Genomic DNA, 15,207 nt, shown 5'->3' with positions numbered 1-15,207 from the left:
CAATATATGTCCGAATATGACCTTGTTATGAGGTGTCCCACAAGTGATTTTACACATAAATGGTGAAACGTTAACTGCAATAGGTGTGTTTCTGAGTCGTAAGATTTACGTGGTAACAAGACGTTTCAGAAAGCGTCGCTCAGCGTTCAAATGGTTAGTAAAGATAAACTGGTAACATATTTTCGTAGAAATCTTCCATAATCAATCACATTAAAGATAACACGAGAAGATCATCCCTAATTGTTATTCCGTATAGGCGGAGCCCTGATTGCTGATTGATTCAAGATTGCTCCCTATTTGGTTGATTTTTTTTATACCCGTTTTCGTTATGTGTTTTTAGTTGTTTTGTTTCTATTTTAAGAAGCAACAGCTAATATTTCGTTAAGGGATACGTGCCGTATTTTCTGTTAGTTTCCGTCTGCTTCTTTGAAGCGGCTTCCTATGCTACATTTTCCCATTACGTAGCTTCAATCAAAACGTCCTTGTGGCCTTGAGATGCCGATTTTCCATGGTTAGACGTCAGTATGGAAAGAACGCCACAGTTTTGTGTAGAGCCGTGTATGGGCTGCAATCTCCATTCGGTACCGGGAGGCCTAGACCCTTACCCGTTGGAAAGGGCGCGCCTTACCCTTTCTCCACAGACCCTCCAACAAGTGATGCGCTGTCACGCGAGCATCCGCTCTCAGCGCTCAGTCTAGTCAGTTCTGCGCTTGTCCGCAGCTTCTTCACGTGAGCTTCGGACAAAAACTTCACCTGTCTATCGCTATTACCTTCGTTTTGCGGGCTGGTTTACTTTCCTCGTTGACTGCATGTATTTCATTGCGCGGAACAACGCAGAGTGTGTTTAATGGTACTAGTGGTGTGGAGGCCTGTTGCTAGAATTGTACGCGGAGACTTCTCCGTTCTTTTGAATATGAAGTAGCTGCTTATTTTTTTCTTTATTTTTTCATAGTGGTAGACGGTAGAGCCCCTTTACGCCGCTTCAAGCCAGGAACATTGTGTGTAGACTAGCAAGAGAATAGATCAGGAATAGTATATCACCCGCTCTGAATTAGAAAAGGGTAGTGACGACAGGTCGGGTGCCGCTGCCGGAGTACTTCTCCTTGTGTCCAAATGTACCCGCGTGTGACAGACAAATAGGGATTTCGTACTCGCCTTTGACCCTGTGGTGCAAGTACCTAACCAGCTCAACGGTCACTGATAGATCTTTATCCTCCCTGTCTGACTTGCGTAACCAAAGCTCTAGGACATCGTCGTGGTCAGCCACTTGGTCCGTAATGAGCCCACGTAGCATCGGCTGGAGTTAGTCGGTAGCCGACAGCAAGCCCTGCCTTCAGAGACATCTATTTGCGGCGGTGCTCTGCTTTCAGACGTTGATTATCTTCGTCAAAGTGTAACGAAGTGATGGAAGAAGACCAAAGGCTTGGGGAGAGTAGTCGCAAAACACAATTTTAGTGCGCTGTAGCTTCGAACTACTTCCGTCTGTTTCGCGGTGCGCGCGTCAAATGCATCAAAAACGACCTGTCTCTACCAAAGCAAAGCGTTTGGATCTGGCCGCTCTTTGCTAAAAGTACAGCTATTGTTGCCACTGTCACTGCGGCTACTTGAAAGACGACAGGGCGCAAGATGTACGGTCTTCATTGATTTTTTTTTTACGAAAACGAAAGCTCATTGGACAGAGTTTTTAAAACGGTTGCCAGTATATGGTTTTACGTAATGTAAAGAAGGACCACAATAATAGTAGTCTATCGACAGTACAATAGGGGGGTTGCAAACAATCTTCTAGGAAGGCTAGAATCAATGAAGAGCGCACGCGAAAAGGCGCATGAATAGCACAACTGCTACATTTCGGACGTATACCCTGCATTGCCTCCGCTTGTCGCAGGCACGATTGCCGCCAGCGGCAGATCGAAAACCTTCTGCACATTAAGCGAACGGACACCGCTGTATCTAGTTTAGCAAGGATCACTTGGAACGTCAACAGGGAAATTAACGAATCTAAAAACGAAGCAAACAGTTAGCCAGTCGCGCTTCCAGCGAGTGGAGCGCCAACCAACAACCACGGTCGCGGCGTTGGACCGTTGCTCTATAGGAACGTTAGGACAACGCAGTACAAAGACGGACGACTTGTTTGTTCTCCGGACAGTGTCGACGCCTGACGCGAAACTGACTTTTCGGAAAGGCTTCGAGTGGAGCCGCCGCGGTTGCGCATTGCTCAGCTGCTGTGCCGCAGGGTGGTTCCGACGAACTCACCGGCGACCGGTTGCCGAGGCGGTTACCTCGGATCACGACATTAATCACCGCAATATTCATCATCGCAGTCAGCATAGCAGCTGCTGCCAGTATCACCACCACGAACACGGTGACGACTTCCAGCTAGAACATAACAGCAGCTGTAAATACTATCATCAATCCTTACATGACAACTACAGTCTGAATCATCACCACAACAATAACTTCGACAGCCACTACGAGAACAGTTTCAACCTGAACCTCAATAACGATCACCAGTGCCATAATCTTAGTGGTAGCAGCAGTAATAACGATAATAGCGATAGTGTTATTAATCCGTCACAGTCAGATTCACCATCACCTATCATCGCTGGAACAATCGTTTCTGTCGCTGCTCGATCGTCGGCCGCTACTGAAAGGAGTTCGCATAGGCCGCAAGCAGGCCGTAGTGATTGCTTGCCTTGCCCAGCGTACTGCAGCATGGAGTCGGCGTGCGTTCTATTGCTTTGTGACGTTATTACCATATTTGTCGGACTTCTGCTGTGTGTCTTGTGATCAGCGTAGCTCGGCCTCCCCTACAAAGCGAACAGAAAATGATGATAGCTACTAGTATATCGGGTAGTACTACTTGTTAATGATCTACTATACCACTCGTAGACCTCCGACGATTTCCAGGTTTTGTTCCATTGGTTAAGGAAAAGATCGTACATTGGAGCGAGTCATAACGATGTGGTGTGCATTTTGAAAAAGTCGAATGCCGTGAGCCACGATCGGGCGAACAGCTGTACACCGCCGTCCTCGCGACCCTTGTCGTTAAACGTAAGAAAATAACAGCGGCACCCCCACACACACGCCAGCTTCGCGCCTTGGTGCTGTTGTTGCCGAAGTTTTCGCGTCTTCACGGCGTCCAGGTGTCGTCTGGGAGGGAATGATGTTCTTGATGGTCCCCATGTCGCACGATCGAAACCGTCCCCCCGGTAGTCCGAGTGGTGATGGGGATGAAATCGCTGCTAGGTGCCCCAGCGCGTCGAGGACGGCGGGAAGAACTATCAAGCGAAGTGAGCTCGTTTTTCGACAAACAACGCTGCAGACTCGCGTGAAGGGCTTTCCTGCACAGGAAGAATATGTCACAGGTGAAAACTGCAAGGCTGATGACCAAAAAAAATTGCCGCGACCAACGTCACCGCTATTATCGTCATCGACATTATCTTTTTATCGTTCAGGGCCTAAGGCGACGATTCCACGGCTCAGATACTGGACCTGCTGGAAAGGCTAGGTTGGTAGGACCTTCCAGAATCTTAATAATTGGAGCAGCTGGCAAAAAAGCTCGCAGAGTTCCTGAGCCATTCGTTGGGCTAAACCTCTCCAAGCACTTTATTCGTCGAGCCTCCGGCGCAGCCTCCCCTCACGGCAAACACGCTACGTCAAAGGGGGCAGCGTTGTTGATCCCGATGTGAACCAAGATCATCGTCATCAAAGCCGCGCGCAGGCTTCCGCTCTCCGTACCCTGACGATGTCGTCGTCGACAAAAAAGAACGCGGATCTTCATCCGTCATCGATGCTATTGATGCTGCTCCTGCCAACCCTTCCGATACCGTCAAATCAAGAAATACATCGTAGTGCCGCTAACATTTGCTGATACGAAATTGCCACATAATGCTCTGCCAGTAAGACATGTGCGATTACAATTGCGACAGGATCTAGCAGACAGCATAGCTGACAATTACGAAGAATTAGAATGGATTGTCGCGAACGCAAAGATAAAAGCGGACTTGATTGTCGAGCCAGTCGGTCAACCAATATGGCTCATTCGTGTAGAATAAGTAAGATAAATTATTTTAACTCGCATGAATTTGACTAAACTCGGAAAAGTGCAACAAGTCCTGCCGAACGAAACGGCTTAGCAGAGCCGCAGTCGGGCCTGATCGGACTCGACCTCTAGTTATAACCCCCGTCATATCCCCACCCACACATACACGACAAGCAATGACGCAATAATAATTTATGGATGATCATTGCTAAGTGCTTAATACTTTAGAATTGATAATTCGACAGAGAAATTTGCCACTTGTGCAATGGCTAAATGTAAGTTCTGCTTGGTTTATTTAGTATACTGGCAAAGAAACCTGTTGAATTTTCAAAGGAATTTGAATTTGTCAAAAAAAAAATAGCCTCGATCCAAGTTTTATCCCTTGAGAATAAATCGTGCGTAAAAAAATTGCAAGTCGCCAGTAGCGGATAAAGTTAAGCATTAAGGACAGGGGGGCAAAACTTGAGCAATTCTCCGTATCCCCTAAACAGCTTTGGGGGCTAGCGTATGAGAATTGAGCGATTTGACCTATATGGTGTCGATTATTCAGTTTAACTCTGTGAAGTATGAGTTTAAAATTGTTTAGAATAAGCGACGAAAGACCCATATTGACTAACCTATTGCTAATTGAACAACCGATGGCCGATGTCTGGTCCGGTGATCGTCATTCATGACCATTACAATATGAATTATTATCCGAAAGGTGAGTACATATATGTAGGAAACAATAACATATTTGTGTGTACACGTTGTTGCGCGACGTAATTATAACATCATTAGGCCTGAACGTCACAGGATGCTAAAATGCTTAAGGACGAATGAAGCGATGCGGACTGATAAGAACAGGAACGTGTTGAAAGACCTCGCACTCGCTAATAGAAAAACGGCATTACATACCAGCATTGTCTAATCTCCGCCACTGCGTTCAGAAACCAGAGAGGACGAGCGCTTTCAGTTTGCGGTAACGGTATTCGAAGCGGCCAGTGAGAGGACAATACTTTCAGTCCGAGAAGACTGGAGGAACTGCCGCAGCGTTAAATCATTATAACCAGGCGACAAAAAATAATACGTCCCCAATAAGATCTGAAAAACGGTCTCATGCTGTCGAAGCTGTCGCGCTAAAGGAATTCCATTAGATGACTAATGGGGGGACGGACGGGGGGGGGGGGGTCTGTCCGACTAATCAGATTGATCCTCAAGCTGACGAATAAAATAGTGCCAAATGTATAAATCTATCACGAGTAATTCTTTTATTTTTAATACAGGCTATATATACAACATTGAGGGTTGAGGAATAAGCAAGAAATCGGTGTCGGCCAAATTTGGAAGAACCGCTCGGAGGTTAAACAAATTGTGTTAATTTCGACGTTCTCTATTTCGGGGGCGTATTATCTATCTGTGACCATAATGCCGTAAGTCGATGGTTTTTAATGATGGGTTTTTGAAATACTCTCTGGATTTATTGGGGCGTCGTGCAGCTTAATCTCGAGTTGTTCATACCTGATAAATTTCGTATCACTGTTAAAGTTAAATCATATTTCAGCGATAATTTTCTTACCTGAGTAGAAAGTTACGGAAGTTATCAAATAACAAAAAAAATATATATATATATATAAAAGCATCTCCCACCGGTTCGTAAATGTGCTGCTTTCTGTGGGGCGCGCAACGACCATAGAGCAGACGCACATAAACTAGCCTATAACCTAGGACAAGCATTTCCTTGGGCTGTGTCTGCCAGTATTCACTATGTGGGTTTGCGTCGTTGATACGTTAGCCTTTACATTTTCAGTTGAAGTTCTTTGAGCTGTGTTATCATCATTAAATCCTGCCAATCTGGCCTCTGGTCGTCTAACTAATTCGATGAATTGTCTCAAAATGGTACACTATGCACTATAAAACTATCAATACTAGTACCTTCAACAGTTCATTAAACGCTGTTGACAGATTGTTACTTGGTAGATTTTCTTTACCGTAGCGTCGTACCTTACCGAAGCAATCAACAATAATGGACACTTGTTGATTCCCATATACTCAGCTTGTGCCATCCACCTTTTCTTTGCCAACCTGATGAACCAAAGGTCTTAAAAAACGTTATGAGACTGTTCTTCTATGATAGCAAGAAGTATAATTAGATCCTAGGATAGGTACTAGATACCTCGTAACCCGGTTTTAACAACACCTATCTAGCTTAAAATTTTCAATGTTCATATCAACACTAATAGCTGGAGCAATTAAACAGTATATTAATAAAATAGCAATAAAAATAGTCAAGTAAATCTTAAAATGTACTCTTCAAGAATTATTAAATAAGTAAGAAATTGATCTACATCTTCTGTCGGAAAGTAAACCGAATGCTCAATATCGGTTTCTTGTACATGCAATACGCGTAAACCCTTAGTTGTTCTATATGCGGAACACTGGTACGAGGGCTGGCGCCTCTTAAGCAGCGTATAGAGACTTATTCGATGGGAGATCGCTTTGATACTTAAATCGAAAAGTATTTTCTTCGAAAGCAACGATAGGCACACAAATAGATCAGTGAAAAAAAACATCAAATACATATACGAGGGTCTCGATATAAACTACCTGTGGCATCAATTCAATTTTCTAAGGGGTAAATCCAGCAATCACACAAACGCTATTAGCGTTTCTACTGGCTGTGACGGTGTTCGGATCGAATTAATTAGCAAGGCTCTATCTGTACATTTGAATCTAAATATTTGGAACGAACACGGGGACGCGAATACGCTCACCTGTATCAAAAAAAAAAAAAAAAAAAAGAACGAAGCTTTGAAAATCTATTCAAGCAAAAGATTTGAAAGAAAATGAATGTTTGCCGTGAGCTCTTCCCACTGTTTGATTTTATCGCCGGTACGAGCGCAAGGAGTGCTTCATCTACTTAATGAAGGAGCTCACCGATAGGTGGCGAGCCGGCAAGCGAGATGACGAACATACTGAACTGGCGCGCTTATTTGAATCAGCGCGAAAGTTGCACGACTTTCTAGCAAGAGACGTATTTGATTCCACGGATCAACCTGTTGTCCCAAGACGAAAACAAGGGAATGCCAGGTGACGCCGCAAACAACAACAACAACACTACCCCCCGCTGATGTTCACGTCTTTAAGCTGCGCGACAATATGGTAATAATACAGTGATTCGTTGGCAAACAAAACAGCAAATGAGGAGAAGTAGACTACTTATTATTATAATGCCGCTAGTGTTACTGATCTGCTTAGTACGACGATTGTGATGAATAATTTATATATATATAACGTAAAGGCATATATACCGATATAATAATGCGTGATGATCAGATTAAAATCAACGTCTATAGGTTCCAAGAAACAAATAAGAAATTGTTTAGTGGTAAGATAGATGTCGGTGGCCATAAAGAGGAAAGTGAGGTAGACTTGCGCTTTTCGGGGCACAAAATAAAGATAAGACAAATTACAGACGCTTTGAAGCGAAAATCTCGGGTAGTAAGTGATGCGTGGGCGAAGGCTGACGTTAGATGTAGGTACATGAAAAAGGGCACTAAAATGAAAGAAAATTGATGAAAAAAATAAGTAGCAAACTAAACCCTGAACATGGAAAATGAAGGAGGTGTCAGGATAAGGCTACGGTGAAGTAGATGGAGCAAGAAGTAGTTGCCAAGAGAAAATTTTGTTAGCTCGATTCATGCTGAATCCCAACGAATTGCTGTCCACTTCATTGGAAAAAAAATTTTATAATAAACGTATATATTATTCGCACTTATACAGTAAACAAACTTCATTTTATTCCAAATGGCAACCCCAGCCAGTCATACAACTTGTATGTATAAGAGATAGATTAGAAAAACGTTTTTTAGGTAGATTGGTAGTCCGGTCCTTAATCATCCTAACATGCTTGCCATCCCTGAATAAATGGTGGTTTTTCTTCTGTATACTTTAGCAATTATAGGCTTAAATATTGCCAAGGTATGTACATATATATTTATTTATCAACAAATATGCAATCACAGATATTTACGCTTTTAGTGGTCTTCATTTTGAGGACACGCTCATAAAAGTCCTAAAGAGATTCTACCGGGCGTTAGTTTTAGGAAAGGCTCGGCACTTTGACTGGTTAGCAAGTGTGATTTTACCTATCGTGGATGATCTGAAACCTCTGATGAATGCTCCTCGCTAAACTCGCTATTCCTTAGCTGCGTGTTCAGACGGTTATATAAACTCATTGTTTATTATCCTTTATAGTCTATGTTCTGACAACAATAGACAATGGATAAGCTGAGATATGTCCTACGGCGGGGCATATGACATGTGTTCATCCCAATTCAGTTCATTATTATTATTTTTTTTTGTTTTTTGTTTGCTTTACTACAAGCTGTTAATTTTGCTAATTCACTATTATACATCATTTCACTAGAACGTTATAAAAAGAACTCTATAATAGGTTACCTTCAGTTTAGAAGCCTTAGAAAGGCGCGATACGCTCTCGCGATATGGAAAATATGAATATGTTGCTATATCATTTATTATTTTCCCTATGTTGTGTTTTCGCTTTACATGCTAACATCGAAACCCGTTACAACTGCATATGGCAATCAAAATCCAGATCTTACTCCAGCTAGCCGAAGCTGCAAATCGTCAACGATTATTGTTGCACTACTAAAATAAAAATAACATTGGGTATACCATCTCTTATATGTTTGAGCTACCTTGAGCCTGCTGAAATTGAGAACAGAGCCTGCTGAAAGGTTTGACAACAGAACAACGAACGAATTAAGTAGCATTGGCAGGCTCACAGAAATCCTTTGACAAGCCTTTCTTTATTTTTTATTTGAACGCGCATGGGCTCGTTACTAGAAGCACCACAACACACGGCAAACGACCCGTATGGCCGACCATTCACAGAGGCGCTAAGCACCCATCATGAATCGGTACCACGTGCGCTGTGCTTATAGCATGAAGCAGAACATAGCTTCAGCTTAAGAAGAGATAATATTCTCGAGTCTCGATAAAGGTAAACATATCCATCTCAATGCTTATTATTATAAATATATAAAAACTTCCGAAAATTTTGAAGTTAGAAAAGGTATCCAGTTGCGATAGCAAACAATCCTAAATGTAAGTTTGTAACCTAATTTCATTAATGGTCTCTGAACGTTTCATCGTAACCGTTTCGTCGCTTGCGAAGCACGTACGCATTTAGTTATTCGAGCAAAATTCTTATAGATATTGCATGCGCATGAAACGTACGGTAGCCCTAGCAAGTTTAACTTGTGGTGTTCCTCCTTGACGAAAGAGCAGGAATTTCCCCCTGGCGTCCTATAGTGACATAAAATTCTGGCTAGCTGGGCTTGTGGCCCCTGCGAATAGTTGGAGCTTGAGTTGCACCCGTGTGACTGGAGCTACCGCCAACGCCTCTTCACCCATAACAGTTTGTAGCTGCGACTTCATCGACCAGGGGGTGCAATGCAAAGCTCATCCTCGAGAGGTTGCGATGTAGCCAGAGCCCTGGCTACAGGCCGTGGCTTCCAATTTCAGAATTTATTTCCCAGGCGTAGCATCGTCTAGAGATGCAGATAGGCTGCACGAGTAGGCTTTGTGATTCTTTCACAAAAGCCGTTAGAAAGAACTCGCGTATGACTTCAACGTTAAACGCGTCTTTGTCGCTTACATCCAACCTTCGGTCGCAAATTTGTTGACGCACTATTGTAGTCGGCTGCCGGTGTTGAGCGTCAACGTCTGCTTGCCTTCAAGATCCCCCTTATGATGCAGGGCTAACGAGATTTTCATCAGTTCACCTATAAAGGTTTTAAAGGGGCAATGTACACACAGTGTTGTTTCAAGCTAATGAGGATAAACCATATGAAACTGTGTTTAAGGGTCGGATATAAGACTCCGGACATTTATTGAGTTAATCCTGAAAGCTTGATACCATCACTGCGATCAAGCGTTGAACGTATCGGATTAAGAACTTTAATTTGAATCTACGTTTAGCGAACAGCTGCCTCTGTATTAGACTGGGGGACTAAAGGAACTCTGTACTATTGGCGCTCGATAGGCCAAAAATGAAGTACAGATTTCAAGGAAAATCACTCTGCTTAGAGCCGCAAGGAACGCGCATACTTAGAATACCGACTGGTTGATCACTTGAGCTAACTCAACAATGTAAAATCATTAAAAAAACGTCGAGGATAGAGCTCGTGTAAACTATTTAATATCAATTCGTTCAATACGCTCCATCCAACTGCTATAGCTTTCCTCCGCCCGACGAAAATCGAAGGCCGTGGCCTTACAGCAGCCACCGAACTGCTACAGGTGTCACATCAAAAGCAAAGTACAGCTGCGTCGTCAGTGTTATGTGTATATATGAACTATAGCCTATAATCGCCATTGCAATCGTAGAAGCAGCCTGCAAAAGCGCTGTCCGACGCGGACCTGGACGGATTGAATCCGCCGCATTTTTTTAGATGGTCGTCCCTTATTCTGGCAATCGACTGCTGTTCGCCGCTTTTGAGAACGGATCGGGCCTTTGAACGAGGACAGCTTCTCGTTAGTACTAATCATATGTGAGTGTTTACTGATATAAGGGGAGAACGGCAGGTTCGTAGTTATCTATTTGATCATAGCCTTTGTATATCTGTATTTATGAAACGATCTGTACATCAAATAATATGCCTGCCAGTTACGGTGGCCAACAGGGGACAAGGCTTGTTGCAGATTACCGAATGGTTCTTTATTGAAATAGCAGCTGTTAGCGGTATAGCTCATCAAACTATTAAATAAATTTCTAGTTAACGTTATTGTTATCATCAACGTTCATTTTTTTAGACTGTACTTTTATATTCCCTATCGATTGTATGATAGGGACAGATCTAAGGCTTCTTCGAACGATTGTTGATGATTAAGTGTGCCTTCACCGTAGCGTTCTGCAACAATTATTGGTAGAAGCTTCAGCTACTACGGATTCCTTGCTATCGCACATAACCGATTTGATGAACGCCGTCCAAATAAGTTTATATTTAGTTACGGTGACGGCCACTGCATTCTTAAATTTCTAGCCCGTATTTTCTAGGTAAATCTCAACGGTATGACAGATGTGATCTTAATTAAAAATTGTATTTTTTTCTAATGGGCGAATAAGCTTCAAGTTAGTAATGGAAAAACGCATCGCTCATGATAAAGATAGTCGCCTGGCGTATTTGTGATAGATTCAACTATTCGTTCATGGTAGGTCTTGATCGTGTGTTTCGTGTAGCTGCGATTTGTGTGACAGCGTTGATACAGTAAGTGTTGTCTTCATTTTACCATAGCGTACTCTGAACCGTGACAGCCCGTTGACTTCATTTAAGCACGTGTCATTCATTATATGCTCCGCGAACCGGCCTCATATGGTTCATCAGCGCCGCTATAGTGGAGTATCCGCTTAAAATCCAATGAGAAGGACTATGTATATAAACGGCAACGGCATGACCGATGACACGCAGCTCCGGCAGATATTTACGCTTGAAATATTCTATCTAACCTATACCTGGTCGGTATAATACCTGCACTAATAATGATAAAATTGTAATTTTAATGTAATATAATGTAAAAGGCTGCCAATTGATGTTCCAGTTGTAGCTGGGAGGTCCTAGTTGACCCCCCGCTTCTACTACAATGAGAACTCAATGTTAGTCAACAATGAAATTAGGTATTATCGTTTGCATCCACACTTGAGATAGTTATTTTTCGTAACTACTAGACAATTTTTCAAAATCAGCCCTGCGTTACAACTTGCAGTTCCAGGTCGCGAATTCTCCCTGAGCCAAAAGGTAAACACCTTTAAAGATGCCGCTTGAGGCTTGAGTGCTGATCTTCAAGTATTAAGAGGTCGTTTTTTAGAGAGCATTTCTTTGTTTCCTGCCTGACTCCTTTTCTGTTTCATACCCTCCACTTGAGGTACCCACGGAGGCGGGCGAGCATTAACAGTTTGTCCTACTAATTAGCCAATACTCCGACCTACACCCAACCCAGATAGGAACGACTGTATCTCCTTGTTACGAGGGTGACACGTGTTCAAGGCGATATATTGTGAAACTCATTAATACGCAGGTTCATCCGTTCATTCGTGCTCTTCGCTATTTGTAAGAAGCAAGTTGTTATCGTTTGACAGCCAGATGTGGAGTTGGCAAATTACGCGCTTTGTTACCTATCTAGAACTAGCCTCTCATAGAAAACGTTGGGTAGGTCCTTAAATTTGTCCTGCCTATGCAAAGGGATGTTAAGATAAGTGGTGATCAAAACTGGATTTGTTCTGCCTGGAAGATCGCACATTACGTTTACATAAACATTTCGTACGATATATAGTAACTAGTCGAGTGAAAGACGCATTGACTGGTGGACGCCTGTATTATTACTAATCCGTAATAGTGAAAGTAAAAGAATACAATCATATACTTTAGTAATGAATTTCATCAGTACGTTATAGGTACTCTAAAAGATTAGGCTTTTGAATTACCATCGCCACCGCTAACACCATCGTTCTCGAAATGTACAGGAAGATTTATATATGTTGTACGGGTGTACGTAAAAAAGAAAACCCAATGCGAATAGTTCTGTATCAGTTTTTCTGATCAAAGAAAAAATGGTACACATGGTCCCGCAGTTGTCAGCTGGTCCTAAGAGAGATCGTTCCTTCCGGAAGGCCGTAATGTATTTCTTGATTATGCATGTTTCACGGCACCTCAGATATTATTCACTTTTTAGTGATAAACGTTTTTTTCTCGGATCAACTTTTCCGCTGCCTCGTGATAGAAGTAAGCGTTCCTATTCGCTACGACCCGTAAACCTATGCAGGCTCTTAGTTAAATCATAGTGAATTTGCGGCCATTTTAAAATTATATACAATTATATAACGGTTTTTAAAACTGGCCAGGTCAAACTCGACGTCTCTTAAAACCAAGTGATAAATAAAAAATAGTTTCAGTATCAACGAATTAAAACAAGAACATTCGAACGCGTGAAATTTTGACCAAATCAAATTAAAATTGTGTTTCTTTTGTGACTTGAAGGGAAGAACTGCAACAAATCAAACGGAACCCTTATTTAGTCAATCAAAAGCGGTGCAGTAACTCAGTTATAAGATTTAATTGTATCAGGATGCTCCTTTCATCGACCGTCGACGACGACATATAGCCTTTCCGATAATGGAACAGACTGGCCGACGGTGCACTGAGCTGCAAAATCCCAAGAGGTACCGTACATCCAAATGTACACGTGATAGCTATCATACCTATCTACCTGTCAAGCCTCCGACCTAAATCGACGTTTGTATAAAAATGCACTCTATGTTCATACATATGTATAATCCTTAGTACTCTGCACCTCGCTTTTTAGATATGTTCGGACCCCCCATACACGACCTTCAGATTGCTGCTTGTTGCAGTCCGGAGACAACGAGGTACGGCGATGCACCGTATAGTTAGCAGCAAATAAGTAGGACTTGTAGCATATATTGGTATCTTAAAAGGAACTGAAGGAATAGCCTGCACTCTGTCTGAGAAGGCTGACTAGGCCACGCAAGCTGTCGTGGGATAACTACCTAGATCAGTATACATATATAGATGCTCTCACGGCGGAACACATTGACGTAAGGGTACTGATAGCTTCAGTGTCGGGCCGATACATCATAATAAAACTCTGAGCGAATTGCACAGGAGCAGCGTGTCTCCACTCGGATTATTGGCAATCTGTTACGACGACCCGACCGGTTAGTGGACCTGTTAAGTCAGTGTCAGAACAATGAGTGCGTATGCAGGACAAATCGTACGCACCGTTTCTTATGTGTAGAAATGTAATTAAATTTGTGACGTACGTCAGCTGCGTTGAATTGCTTACAAGCAGCTTTGTACAAAGATGCTACAGGATATCTGGGTTGTGTAGCTACGATTATTTATAGAATAAATGTTTTTATTTTATTATATTATTTTTTATATTTTATACATTTTCTATATAATAATAATAATAATATATAAAATGTATAAAATATATATTTTTTTAAATTTATTTATATATTATATATTATAAATAAATATGCTTGAGAGGCTAGTGAATAGCAATCCAAACGTAAAAGCTGTGAAGCTTTTCTCGTTCTGTGTGATACGTACGTAACTGACTCTTCTAGAAAAAAAAAAACCCAAAATAGGTGTTTTCATATTGATTGTCTGTTTATTTGAGTAAGGCATGATGATAATAGGTTGCCTCAATCAGGAAAAGTGGATAAACGAACCAATGGAATAGAATTATTGAACCTATATAATAATATTGGTATCTAAGGTAGTGAAATAGTTCCAACAAGGCGACGGACTGTTCTCTGTCTAAGCTATAAGATCAACACGAATTAAGAGCTATCTTAAGAATAGACAGCAATCACTCTCTCTTTCCAGAGAAATAAAGCAATCTAAAGTGCTTCGACCCTCACTGCTACGATCGTGCGTACGACAGTACCTGGTATGTCTTAGTTAGTAAAAACTTAATTTTGTATCAGGGCTAGGCGTTTATCCTGGACAGAGTTCCGAAGAACACCGTTGAGGCGCTCTAACAGGACTGAGCAATAGATACCACATGTTGCCTAGACCACAAAATGTATACTAATAGGCAGAGAGTACTTCGGGGAAATAGTCTATCACCACATCCAGATCCTTCCCGATCACGAAGACTTCCAAGTGTATCATCGTGGAACAGGAAAAGCGTCAGAAGAGTCGCGCGTCGTACGGAACGTTGGTGCATACATTGGCGCACTGCACGCTCTTCAAGAAAGGAAAACTATGATGCGACTTGGGATTTATGCAGTGGTGAGTTGAAGGTTTTAGGATGAAAGAAGCTGGACAATGATCTTTCTTTGTGCGGCGGGGACTATGAAGCCCGAAGACGAGCTTAAACGAACGAGATATGGGCAATCGGCTCCGTATTTGGAATTGGGAGAAAAGAAAATGTGCATTTAGTGAGTATTATCACAATAGAAAACCCCGACTGAGGCCCCGCGCTATGGTGACAAATATCCAGACATCAGATCAGGTCTCGGTAGAAGTTATTTACACGTTAGCCTTTTCGAGGATGGAGGGCCTATCGCTTGTTTTTCGGTGGCGGCAATCATTTCTAACTGCAGCGAATGATTTTAACGGGACGATAAAAAT

At 42.3% G+C, this 15,207-nt stretch overlaps 1 long non-coding RNA gene across 1 annotated transcript; it reads left to right on the top strand.

The window, feature by feature from the left end:
• The first annotated feature begins 11,726 nt into the window (after window positions 1–11,726).
• LOC111245004 (uncharacterized) lies at window positions 11,727–13,871 on the top strand. Its single transcript, XR_002671162.2, has 3 exons — window positions 11,727–11,844; window positions 13,084–13,265; window positions 13,409–13,871. It is a non-coding gene; the product is annotated as an uncharacterized LOC111245004 (long non-coding RNA).
• The last annotated feature ends 1,336 nt before the right edge of the window (window positions 13,872–15,207 follow it).

The sequence above is a fragment of the Varroa destructor genome, unplaced genomic scaffold, assembly GCF_002443255.2.
Source record: "Varroa destructor unplaced genomic scaffold, Vdes_3.0 BEIS01000002.1, whole genome shotgun sequence".
In the NCBI taxonomy this organism is placed as follows: domain Eukaryota; kingdom Metazoa; phylum Arthropoda; class Arachnida; order Mesostigmata; family Varroidae; genus Varroa; species Varroa destructor.
Note: the sequence above shows the minus strand (reverse complement) of the source record. Positions and strands in the feature narration are given on the sequence as shown.